This window comes from Carya illinoinensis, chromosome 15 (genome assembly GCF_018687715.1).
Source record: "Carya illinoinensis cultivar Pawnee chromosome 15, C.illinoinensisPawnee_v1, whole genome shotgun sequence".
NCBI classification, from domain to species: Eukaryota; Viridiplantae; Streptophyta; class Magnoliopsida; order Fagales; family Juglandaceae; genus Carya; species Carya illinoinensis.
This window is the reverse complement of record NC_056766.1, coordinates 41,334,496-41,348,482: the sequence shown is the minus strand read 5'-3', so window position 1 is coordinate 41,348,482 and position 13,987 is coordinate 41,334,496. Positions and strand designations below refer to the sequence as shown.

At 35.9% G+C, this 13,987-nt stretch overlaps 1 protein-coding gene and 1 long non-coding RNA gene across 3 annotated transcripts in view; one reads left to right on the top strand and one right to left on the bottom strand.

Moving 5' to 3' along the window:
• Nucleotides 1-13,987, top strand: part of LOC122297069 (TMV resistance protein N-like) — a 70,660-nt gene that overhangs the window by 35,513 nt on the left and 21,160 nt on the right. The gene's annotated exons all lie outside the window — the stretch shown is intronic.
• On the bottom strand, nt 6,240-9,411 carry LOC122297087. Of its 2 annotated transcripts, none has more exons than XR_006238644.1 (2): nt 7,950-9,411; nt 6,240-6,699 (listed from the first exon to the last, which is right to left on the bottom strand). It is a non-coding gene; the product is annotated as an uncharacterized LOC122297087 (long non-coding RNA). The 2 variants fall into 2 exon arrangements; XR_006238643.1 differs by having other exon boundaries at nt 8,921-9,411.

The window sequence follows — 13,987 nt, the reverse complement described above, 5'->3', positions numbered from 1 at the left end:
GGGTCGTAGTATTTTTGAGAATATGTATCTAGCTAAGGAATTGGTACAAGGCATGAACAGAAGAGTGAGAGATGGGAATGTAATGTTGAAACTTGATATGGCTAAAGCCTATGATCGGGTGAATTTGAGTTTTTTGTTAGAGATGCTATGGCAATTGGGTTTTTCAGATCATTGGAGGAATATTATCTTTAATGCTATTTCTTTTCCTTTTTACTCAGTAATGTTGAATGGGAATATTAAAGGTTTTTTTCAAACTTCGGGCGAGTTAAGGCAGGGTGACCCTCTCTCCCCTATTTATTTATTTTTTCTGAGGAGATCTCTCTCAAATGCTAAAGCGGGAGTTCCGTTTGGGGCGAATTAAGCCTTTTCACACGGGTGGAGGGACTCTTATTACTCATTTGCTTTACGTCGATGATATCCTGATTTTCACCAATGGTGGAAAGACATCTATTCGGAACCTTGTGGCGGTGTTGCGAAGGTATGAAGCATTGTTTGGACAGAAAATTAATCCTAGTAAGTCTTCCATATTTTTCTCATCTTCTATGTGATTGATCATAAGAATGGGTTGAAAACAATTTCAGGTTTTAAGGAAGGCCAATGGCCATGCACATATTTGGGCATCCCTCTTTTTGTGGGGCAATTGAAAATTTGTATGTTTGAGCCCCTATTGGCTAAAGTTCAAGAAAAGCTTGCTGGATGGAAAAGTAAGATACTATCTTTTGGGGGGAAAATTATTTTATTGAAACATGTCTTGAGTAGTTGACCTATCCACATGCTTTCGGTATTAAATTTGCCAAAAGGAGTACACTCGGCTATCAAGAAAGTTTTTTTAAATTTCGTTTGGGGTTCGTCGAGGGAGACTAAAAAAGGAAGTTGATTTCTTAGAGGTAAATTTGTTTGTCAGTTGAAGAGGGTGGACTCGAAATTCAGGATCTCCATGAGGTTCAAGAGTCATTGCTTATGAAATTTGCTTAGAAGATTATAAAAGGAGGATCGATGTGGTCGGAGTTTTTTCATCACAAATATGTCGGTAACTCTCATCTATGCTCAGTGTCGCAGCTAAGGAAAGGATCCAGATTCTGAAGGGGTCTTATGGATACCACGCCAAAGGTTTTAAGGAACACAATTTGTTGATACGGGGGGGCCAGTCCAAGTTTTGGGTGGACAACTGGATAGGGGATGGATCTTTGTATGATTCGGTGCCTATTATTGGATATGATGATTTGTGTGTGGCGGACGTTTTCACATCTTTGGGCCCCAACGTTGAACGACTACAGGAGTTGGTTCCGGATGATGTTGTGCAGAAAATATGTGCAGTAGGCATGAGATTACGGCAGGGTGAGGATGTTTGCATCTGGCAACCTTCTATTGATGGTGAATTTACGACTAAATCAGCTAGGCAGTTAATTCGACAATGAGGGGACTTATGAATATGGAAGAAATGGTTGTGGAGGACCAAAGAAGATGTCGTTCTTCACATGGAGAGCAAAAAGAAAGGCTATCCCAGCTGATGATGTTGTCCAGAATTTAGGAATCGCTTTAGTCTCTAAATGTGAATGCTGTGCTCAACCTCGCATAGAAACTGTTAATCATATTTTATGTGAGGGAGAGGGAGCACAAAGAGTATGGAATTTTTTTGCTGATGCTTGTCATATTAGGATGTCTCAGATCCGGAATTGGGAGGGGAGGATGAATTTCTGGTGGCAGAGAGCGGCAATGAAGTATCAGGTTGGATGGCTTCGGGGTTTTATTCCCATTGTGATTTCTTGGGCACTTTGGTGAGCTAGGTGCATGGCAAGAATGGAAGGGGTGAAGTTTAATGTTGTAGGTGTTATTCGATCGGTTGAAATATGCATTAGAGAGGCATCGAGGATGATTAAAAATTTTTGAGTTTTGGGTAAACATGATAGGGCAATAATGGAAAATTTATCTTGTCCATTTATTCCTGTGGTTACAAAGAAATTGAATTTAGTTGTTTGGATACCACTGGCTAGAGGAAGACTTAAATTGAACATTGATGGAGGATCTTGTGGGAATCCATGGGAGTCAGGGGGACGTGGCATTATTCGAAATCATAAAGGTGAGGTTATGGCGGGTTTTGCGCACTCATATAGGCATGGTCTTCAAATGTGTAAGCAAATGGGTTTGCGGGATTTAGTGATCGAGTTGGACTCAACAGTGATTGTTGGCTGGTTGGTTTCGGGAGTTTGTAAGTATTGGTTTCTATGGGATTTTTGGGAGGAGATTAAAGTGTTGATTGCTGATCTCAATGTCAGGTTTCAACATATTTTTAGAGAAGCTAATATGGTTGCAGATTTTCAAGCAAAGCAAGGGGTTCAAGGGCGTAACGATGAGTTTTATGGCACAAATTGTGTTCAAGGAATTATTCGGGGATATATATATATATATATATATATATTAGGCTTGATATACTTGGGATACCTTATATTAGGCATTGACGGTGAGTTTTTGGTTGGTGGGAGGGCTGGTCTGGATCGGGGTATTATTGTAAGCACCTGGGTTCTATTGATTATGTTTGTATTGATAATTCATAGGTGCTCCTGGTTTTATTTTACACGGTATTCCTCCGCCATAAATGAGGGCTTTTTGAATAAAATTGGGGAGGGATCACTCATGGACAGGTGATCTCAACTCTTTCTTAAAAAAAAAAAAAAAGAAAAAAAAATCCCAAAAAGGTTCAAAATTGAACTGAATGGAATTGATAGCAACAGATTCATCCACCTCTTGCAGTGTCACAATGTTCCTATCAAAGAACCATGGTCATCCACTAAGCTCATTTTCCTTGTCAGATAATTGTTGAAACTTAATCAAGAATCTCTTATCACCCAACTCCTTAAATCTCCCCCATCCCACCAATTTCCACACTTGTGACATAGTCTTCCAAATGCTTCATTGTTCACTCCTTTTTCAGCTAGTACTCTACCCATAATGCAATGCAATGTTTTCCACGTGCTCCCATCTCTTTCACATGAGGGACATGAAAGATAAAGCTCTCTTCTCTGGACAGATTAAGCCTCCATCTCTTTGACAATTCCTATTCTTCCAAAGCCATGTCACCCTACACCAGACTCCTAGAAAAAGGAGACTTACACCCTTGCACTAGCAAAGGTACAATACCTTACTCTTTCTCGAGAGAAGAGAAGGACCTCTCAGTTTCTTTATTTTTCTAAGGTATGTATATTTATTTTCAATAAGTCGATTTGTATATCTTCATTGAAGGTATGCTGTGAATTTCCTTTGCTAGCTAATATATTTCCTTTATTTTGTCCTTTTTAACAGAACTTAACAAGTATGAATCTCTCTAAATGTGAATACTTGACAAAAATATCGAATCTTTCAAGGTGCTCAAATCTAAAGCAGTTGATTCTTGATGGATGTAAAAATTTAGGTGAGGTTCATGATTTTGTTGGACTTCTAGATAAGCTTGTTGAATTAAGATTTTATAATTGCTCCAATCTAAAGACTTTGTCAAGAAGCTTAAAGTTGAGATCTCTAAAATCACTTGAACTTGTAGGTTGTCTAAACCTTGAAAACTTTCCATAAATCAAGAGTGAAATGGAACATTTGAAGTGTGTACAGTTACATAGCTCTGTAATAAAAGAGCTACCTTCATTTATTACAAACCTCACTGGACTCAAAGAGTTATATATGTATGGGTGCAAAAGCTTTGTGATTCTTCCAATAAACATTTTTCAGTTGGAACATCTAGAGGATGTTAGCATCGTTGATTGTTCAAATTTTGTAAATTTTGGAAAGGAGGTGGGGCATAATGGACAATCAATGCTATTTACACAGAATAATGAAATTTCAACAAGTGCAGAACTGATCACATTGTTGCCTCCAATTACGAGTTCAAACATTTCTACAAAGGATTGTTTCTCAACACCATGGCCTCTCCATCTCTGGTTTTACCAGAATCAAATTTATTAAGGATATTTAATTTCTTATCCTGATAAAGGAAATTACATCTATCTAATAGTGGTATTGTTAGCCTTCCTCCATGCATAGAAGGATTTTTTGGATTGTGGCACCTTGATTTGAAAGATTGCAAGCAACTTGAAAAAATTCTATAACTTCCACCAAATATAGGAGTGGTAAATGCTGGAGGATGCACATTATTGGAATGCTTTCCTCATGTATCAGTAGAATCTTCATTTGGAACACCTGACTTAAAACAGCTAAGATGGATTGACTTATCGGATTGCAATAAAATGCATGTAAATGTAGGGAATCATGCGCCAAATCCAATATTGCTTCAAGTATATATATCTCTAATCTATTTTTCTAATTTTTATCTGTTTCGTGTGCCTTATTTGATAATTGCATTTACTTTCTTATATATATTTGGTTTAATAGGAACACTCTTGGGATAAAGATTCAAGTATGATTATATATCCAAGAAGTAGGATTAATCCAGCGTGGTTCAAGTGTTGCAAGGAGAGCACTTCATATAGTAATTCTATTGAAATGGAAATTGATCGTAATGAGTCCATGTGTGGGCATCAAATCGTGGCATTAGTTTTGTGTTTTGTTGTGGGACTTCTTCAGGAAAGAACTTCTATCACAATAAACGGCCAGCAGATAATTAGGTTATGGAATTCAATGGACCCACATTGTGTATGTCTAAAATACTTGGCTGCGAATTCTATTGATAAGATGCTGTCAAGAAGTCACAGGGAGAGTAACAATACGAGGGTTACATTTGAAAGTGGGTCAAAACAACCAATCTTCAAAAGTGCGGGAGTCCAATATATATATATCAACAATACAGGTATCTCAATTCTGATGCACTCCTCCACGACTTTGCCACTCAAGTGAACTCCCCGGCTTCATCTCTGGTAGGTGCTTTCATTTCCCCCACTAAGTTTGTTCTTAACAATTAATCCTGCCAAATCTAGCTTTAATGGGAAGTGTTAAACTTAAATATATAATTATATATGTGTATCATATATTTAGTATAAAATCATTTAAAGACAATGAGAGCAAGGACCGATGAAATTCATATGTGATAAGTAAAACCAAAATTTCATGCCCTGTCCATTGGAAAAATATCCAACAAAGTTGAGAAAGCAATAAGATTCTGCACAGAACCCTTCTATTTATCAGTTTTATGAATCCCAGTTGTATGACCCACTTATAGATAACATAATGTTAATTTCCAAAAAAGTTGATCAAATGGTGCATTCTGCATTCTTACACAAATTCAGTCCTAAAATCCCAAACTGGAGTCTGGTAGGCCAACTTAGGTTTATACTTAGGTTTATAGTTCTTATAAACCAAAGTTCTTTCTCCTTTTCAGCGAACAAGAAAATTTACATTTCTGGCTGATCAATGACCACTAACACCTGTAAAAGTTTCTGAAGTTTGTTTTCTTTCCTTTTAAATTACTGATGCAATTTTTTTAAGTCAATATTTTATCATATTTACAGATGCAACTTGGAGTGGATGGAACACAGCCGGATAGCTTAGTTGGGACACAACGGGACTTGTATGGAGTTGTGGTTGGGGATATCAAAGTAGATCGCTCAGAGGAGTGATGTAATCTGGTCTTGCAGTGTACTGTAGCAAATTAAATGATGTGAAGATATATTGATGAAGACTTTATTCGTAGACCCTTGTTTTATGCGATACATATTAAAGGAATTAAGAGTACTGTTGAACCACTTTTTGATGATGAGTAATGGGTCTTTTGTACACTTTTTTTCATGTATAGACAACAATCTATACGCACTGGTGAATATGGTTGCTGGTGATGATCTTTGTCCTACTTATACCCTTACTTTCTTGTGCCATTTTTGTAGACACTTTTTATGTCTACATGCATACATTGTACGAGTACTTGATTTCCAGGAAGAAGCCAGTGCATGGTGGACCTTTTTTTTTATTAAGGAATTTATTCAGATTTTCTATTTAATTTGACAAGCAGATAGTAGTTATTAAGGGATTTGTTTGACCTGGTGGTTCTAGTGGTTCCAATAGGTGAATGCGATACATATTCTAGCCTCTTGTTAAATGGAATGACATCCTCTGCATCTTTCAAAATATTATGGCATAAAATCAAGATTACAGGTGCCACATCTTGGCCACATTTTATTTTATACTTTCATACCTCAATCTCTAAAAAATAAAAGGCATCAAAGTTCCACTTTAGGAACACCACCGTTAGGCATATTAATCCATAACTATTTGAAGCCATCCATCCATATCTGACAAATGAATTCAGATCAATAATGTCATACCACGGAATTCAATTCTCAACTAATTCTCTGCTACCAAAACATAAGAGGCCATTGTATCCAAGCGCTAAACACAAAGACTAAGTCCCTTAGAACAAAGTGAGTGACTGGGAGTTTGAGATTATACACAACAAAGTTTCCAAATACCCGACATACAAACTTCCCATTTATTGGGGATTTCATTGTGATTGTATGAAGTACAATGAAGTTAATATGGAAATTACCCAATACATATGAAGTATTGTGCATTCACGCCGAATGTCTACTGCCTTTGAATAGCTAGTTGGTTGACTTCCACTCACAATTGCCTCTTCACAATCTCTTTCTTTCTTTTTCAAAGTTGTCCCTCCTTCCAAGACAATTCAGTTTTTATCTTCACAAGTTCATTTTCTCTGTCTTCACTACTATCTGCCCATTTGAAATACTTGCAATATGGTGATCTCTGATTATAAACAAACGATAGGTAAGTAAAATTTCAAATTTGTGTACGAAGACATGAAATATATAACATTTGTCAGTGTAACAACCAGGTTCTCATTATCCATGACTTATGTTTGATGACACCGACCAGGTTCTCATTATCCTTGACTTCGGTTTGATGACACCAACCAGGTTCTCATTATCTATGACTTAGGTTTCATGACACCAACCAGATTCTCATTATCCATGACTTCAACCAATTCTACAGCATGAATGAAGCAAACTTGAAAATTACTAGTTGTTGAGGTATTAATTTGAGTTACCCTAAATGCAGTTTGATCCATGTTTTTATATTTAAGGGAGTATGATCTTCTAGATTTCTGTTTTGTAGGGGGGGGGGGGGGGGGGGGGCGGCGGGGAAGCTATGCTAAACATTAAAAAAGGCTTTGGACCAAATTCTTTTCTTGGTCTCTCAAAGTATCATCTATTCATATGTCTGTCTTTCATCTATTTTTCTTGGATGCCCATGTTATTAAAATTTTCACTTTATGGACCAAAAAAGTTTTCTCAATAGCTATCAATCTCTTGAAAGGGCTCATTATGAATGGCCTCGCCCCGCATGGTTTTTCATCTTTTGTATTGGAATCACAGTGATAACTTATGGAAAGCACACAACAAAATAAATGGCTGTCATTAACAAATCTAGTCAAGAGACACTCTGTCACACAAAATATAAAAAGGTCCATCTAAACTAAACATTTACAGATAAACGGATGACTAGAGAATATCAATTCAGAATGCCAGATGAAAGGACTAGATAATAAATATACTAAATAAACTTGACAAGCAATATAAAAAGTTTGAAAGAAAAGAACAATAACAGAATCAATAATAAACATGTTGTTTTGTAGGTTTCCGAAAGCTAAGAAGCAAACACTAGTTAACAAGCTTTTCAGTTTCTGACAGTATCCATCATTGCAAATGCAGTCCCCCCTCCCCCCAAATCAAATACAGCAATTACTCACGATTCTACCATCTAAAAGCTACAAACACAAAATCTAACTTTTACACTTGCAAACTTAATCACAGATACAAACAACCGGAATAACAACAAATCCACAATGCAAACTCAATCCACTTAAATTTACAAATACTATCACTCAATACCACTCAATATCATGAGTGGATATCCAATTGCTTCATTTCTAAACACACGGATAGTGCAAGGAACAGTATTTCACTCAACAAATCCATGATGGAAACTTAACCCACCTAAATTTTACCAATCCAAAAGCAGAGAGAGAGAGAGAGAGAGAGACCCATAAAGAGTAGAGACTGAACTTGGGGCTTGATACGAGGGAATGGAGAAGGCGTCGTGGCTGGCTATGGAAGATAGATCTGCCACTTTGTACGGGCTCATAAGAAGGTGTCTTTACGGTTCACAGATTGAGAAGAGAAGAGAAGGAAAAGAAAAAAGCAATGGCTCACTTTTCCTGAGTCCAACAATATGACTGGGATCATTCTAAAGACAATTACAAAAAAACAGTAGAATGGTAACGACGGGAGAGGAGAAGAGAATTGTAGAGAGAATGGGAACAACGGGGAGAAGATAATGGAGAGAGAAATCAAAGCGTTGGCATTTTCCATCGTTTAAAATTCATTCCCACTTTTATTAAAACCCATCGTTTAAAGGATTAATCTACTCTTAGTCCAGTTTCCCCTCCAATACAACACACCGTGACATGGCAAATCCAGTCTGACCGTCATGTCACGATTTCACAACCGCTATGTCACAATTTTGCATATAAAACAGCTCAAAAATAGAAGAAAGCAACACATCTTCTCCTTCAGTCCTCTTCTCTTTCGTCTTCATAGAAAACCTCAACATGCCCAAACAAAAAACACCCCCACCTTCGCCATTTCTCCTCCTTCAATCCTCTTCTCCTTCTCCATTTTTATTACCCTTCATCTTTGCAAAAGCCCTAAACACGCAGAAACAGAAAACCACCCACGTTCGATCCTCTTCTCTTCTCCTTCATCTTCGCACAAAAACACAAATTTGGAAATCTATGTTATCCTTCGTCTTTGCATAAAACACCAATCTCACCATTTCTCTTCTCCTTTATCTTCGCAGAAACTCTAAACTCGCCATTTCTCTTCTTCTTCATCTTCACAGAAATCCTAATCTCACATAAACCCTAAAAGTTGCAAAAAAGTTACAAAAACTAGGGGTGAAAACTGACCTCTTCGGTGCAGTTTTTGGGCAAAACCGATGCCGACCGACGAGAGGAGAAACGAAGGAGCAACCGATCGTAATTGGTCAATGGGGAGGAGAGAAACCGGCCGTATCGACTCTGGCGGTTCTTTGACGGTTCACGATCGGTTCTCGGTTCCTCCCGCAGGCGATGTTCCTCTGATAGAGTAGAGAGAGAGAGTTGCAGAGGGGGGAGAGAGAGAGAGAGAGAGAGAGAGAGAGGGAAACAATGAATGAATTCAGGGAAGAAAAGAAATCCCCATTCTAAGCATTCATATAGAAAGAAAGAGATTTTGGCGTTCAGTTGTTTTTACAGGGAAGTTTTGAAACAAATATCGCAGGAATAGCAGACGGAGAATGCCTCTCTCAAAAATTCGAAAGCATTGATTTCGGGAAGAAAGGGAAACTGATTTTCTTCTTTTGGGGGGGGGGGGGTTTTGGAATTCTGAGAGTAACTCTATTTTTTTGAAAAAAAAAATGATAAATCCACCTTAGCAAGTGTGTGGAGTAGGAAAAATTATGGATTATGTATAGGCTTACTCTCATTTCAAATAAGAAAAAATTTAATTATAAGTATAATTGTGTACTAATTTATTATGATTGGTTAAAAAGTAAATTTTATTAAAAATAATATTAATTTAAATTTTAAATATGAAGAAATTAATATTAGTACGCAGATTAGTACTCGACTTTACTTATATATAATAAAACTCTTTGAATAAACGATACGCGTAGGATACAGGTACACATCGGTGCACCAACATGACTGAAAGAAGAGTTTTCCAATTAATCAAACTAGTGCGATCAGCGATGAGGATTATGGAATATTCTCTTCGATCAAATGTGGCGGGAATTGTACGTACGTTGAAATAATTATAGAAATAATTCTCATATATATATATAATATATTAGAATTAGAAACATTTTTTTCCTAGCTAGCTAAATCAGTCGATCACGCACGATTCTTTCAAAAAATATCTTAATTTGGGTGTACCGGCCGTATGCACTACGATCACCCAATATCTTAATTTCCAGAGTGGTTCAACTTTGTTCACGGAAGTAGTCCTGTAATTGCTACATGTAATATCTATTCAATTATAATAAATGGCTATCTAACTATTATAGTATTTTTTCTTGAGCATTACTACTCATTATTCTAATTCTCGTCATCTTCTCATCATTCCATAATGTATTATTAGATGATTGGATGTCATTTATTATATTTTACTTGCGAACCAACTGAGCCAAAGATGGTATAATTCTGTTTCTTTTTTCTTTTCTTTTGGCAACAAAGTGACGTAGATGTGCAAACATTATCTGATTTTGTGTCCATATCGGAGGTTCTGATATATATATATATATATATATCTACCGTATTAAATGGTCTTTTTTAGTATTTGGAGCCCAGTTGGTTTCTTGACTACAAACTTGCCACCATATATCTAAATGCAACTTCTATTTTGCCATAGAAAAAGGTACTTAGTTGCCTGTTAGTTGGTGTCATAACTAAGTTGTTGGTAATCTCTTTCAGTGTCTTCTAGGGAGTATACAAGAGAGAACTCCTAATTACAATTTAGGAGCCAGAAAAAGTATACAAGAAAATCATGAAAATTAACCTAAAAATAAAAATAAAACAATTGCAAAGACCCAAAGAAATAACAATGGAAAGAGAAACATCTAAGCCCTTCCGACTAGCATTCCCAGTCTTCATAACTCTGGCCATTCCTTTCAAGCCAAATACACCACATGAAGCAGAGGAATTATTTTCCATATGGCTGCAATTTCGAGATCGATTACCTGAAAACCTCTCGAACAATCCAGAAGATCTACCACCCTTCTAGGCTTCTCATCAGAATTTTAATTACTTTCTTTTGAGAATTCTGTTGTAGACAATTTGTTTTTTAATTTTTTTTTCCCCCACCCATTCATCATCCCTCCCTATGGTGTGTACGCATACCCTTTATATCTGAATTTTTCAAGGTTAAAGTGATAGGTAGACATCCCACAGTACTTTGATGTGCGTATGTACCTTTCCTTGATGTTCCCGTTAGATGTAAGATATTCTCCTGAGAATTAGATTATATTTGAGTTTGGGCATTTTTAATATCAGCAACCTATATGCATATAAAAAAACAATAATAATAATTGAAACATAGACATTAAGGTAGCTGTCAACTTAGAGCTAATTTTGATGATTGAGTTGTTCTGGTTATGATCATGGAGCACATTCTTGATGGTAGCTCCCTTTTTGTACATCAGTCTTTAATTGTTTTTAAAGGGGATGGTACCCTGTAAATTTTTACACCAATTTTTTATTTAAAAAACAAGAGAATAATGGAAAACTAGCAGAAATAGAGGAGCCTGTCTTGTCTGATCCACTAATAAAAGAAGTACGAGTTAAATGGTGACACCTACTAGATTTATTGCTTTCATTTAAATTCATGAGAAAGTGAGAGTACGTCGAGCATCAGGGGCGCCTTTCAAATGCTCCAATGTGAAAGAGTGAGTTATCAATGAAGAAAAATAAAAAGTGGGAGAAAGGGAGGCAAAAAATTATTTAAGTTGAAATTATAAGGAAACACGTGGTTGATTCTTAAATCTTTGGTCTCTTTCTTTCCTTTTTCTCAAGCAAACGAATATAATTTTATCATCATCATTTTTCCTACACTTTGTACATGAGTAAATCATTTGAGAGATGACTTTTTGTGGCAGTAAGGAAATAGGATGCCGATTCTTTCTGTGGAAATCATTTTCCATCAAGATACCTGTGGATTAACTATGATCTGTCAAAGACTCTTTAGCTTGCACTGATACCTTGTTTGAAGGTTCTGTTTTGTTATTCAATCAATTATGCTCATTTTGAACTTTTCCCATTTATTGTAGTAATAACATAATTGAAGATGAACTGATGACTACTGCATAATATGCATGGAATTCTACCTGCAGTGTACTAAAATGAAGTAATTTGCTATGTTATATGTAATCAACACATTTCCTAATCAATTTATGCTATTATCTGCTTCTACAAATTATTGATATGCTTTAGTGTTCCCAGAAGAGCAAAAGCATATGGTGAAACAGCTTCTGAGTTTCAGGTCAGTGATGGAGAATCCCTCATTTCCCATTAACTTCTAACCGACACTTACCTATCAAAAAAAAAACTTCTAACCGACACTTGCAATAAGCATAAAAATGGTCTAAAGTCCCACACCACCAATTTAGTTTTCCATGCAAGATGACTACATGAACCTGATTTGTTATGTGTTCCATAATTTCACACTTTTTATTTTATTTTTGTCTTAATAAAATATAATAGTACTTTCAACTAGGCATACGTGCCTCAGGCACGTAACACTTACTAGTGAATATAAAAACAGAGAATTTCCAGTTGGTATAGACTGTATAGTGGGGTCTAGGTGAGTGGTTTCAACACACAGATCGGCCACTCGGGCAATTTTTATCCTCGTTTTGCTTGTTTGATATTATTAAGGTCCCTTTCTGATCCTAGTATATATATATATATATATATAATGCTTTTGCTTGAGTATTTGTATCGAGCGGCCATGATCATCAAGTCAACACTGTACCGTCGTCGACGTTTCAATTTTACCTAATTGTGGCAAATGCATGCATTCAGATGAAATTAATTAATTTATGTGCAAGTTAAGGGAATCTAAACTGTTGTTGATTTTCTTTTTCATCATACTGTAATTGTTGATCTTCTTGGGCTGCATTTGTCAAAATACAGGTAGTTTCAGAAAGTTACTGGTTTGAGAAATGACACGAATCAAAGGTCCTAAAGCTCTGGATGGGATTATTATCATACTTTTGCACCCGTCTCAACATTAGAATGAACACTTGAGGAAATGATAATCCCTGCTTACTGGTTACTAATCAGGTCATTTACTAATGCATAATGAAAGACTTCTATATTGGCCTGCCATTTTGTGGTTAACCGTATGTGGCAGAGGCAGTGGAGGAGCTAGGATTTTATAGAACATTTTTCTTTTGAAGAACATTTCTTCAATTATAATGACAATAAGTTCTTTACACTTCTTTAGATGAGGAGGCATTGCTACAAGATGTAATGGATGCCAACTGCAGACATGCCCTGTTCCTCCCTGTCTTGTTGATGTAGGATATGCAAAGAATGTGACACAATACAGTTTCATTCCAAAAGATTGAATTTATTATCAATACCATAAACACAGACATGTAAGAGCCAAGATTGTTAATAACGGGTTCTGCCCCTAAAGATCTGTCAGGTAGGAAATGCAGCCGGTAGAGTTTTATTAATCATTTTTCCTCTAGAAAATCCTACGTATTTATTATTTTTTTCATAAAATTATTTTTCTTATTCTTGTTCTGTTAGAAAATGTGTACAATGGATGAACTGGTTAGTTATTAATGCTTGCTAAATATGTTATAATTATAGCAAGATATGTGTAATTAGTTAGTAATTGGTGATTTGTATTTAAGCTTTCTAATATTGTAATCCGCTCTTGCCAAAATGGCGAAAAGAAAAAGAGAGAGTCGAATTTGTTAATTCCTTACAAGTAATCAATTACTAATTGGTGATTTCTAATGTCGTGTTTGTAAATACCCCACAATTAAAGGATCTTGCCCAAAGTTAACATGAATTAATGTTCTTTTAAAAAAAATCTGAGATCATCTGTGTATATATATCTATATATATAACGTATCATGTGCATGTACATGTATATGTACTTACACAAACGTGTTTCTTCAGTTGTATTTATTCTTCACAGAGTTATCGGAAAATGGCTGCTTCTAACAAACTCTAAGGTACAAAGTAATAGTTACAAATCTGCAGTCTTATGTTTTGAACTAAAATATAGATTAAGCCTATAAGTGGTCTATTGGATTCTATATTGTTATGGTAATTAAAATAGAGAGTACTGTTTCCTATAAGATTAATTGTCAAATCTATATTTATATACTCAAAACTTTTCAGTTGAATATATGTACTTACACAAACGTGTTTCTTCAGTCGTTGAGAGTGTGAAGCTGACCTTTGTCAGGGAAGATAGGGAGA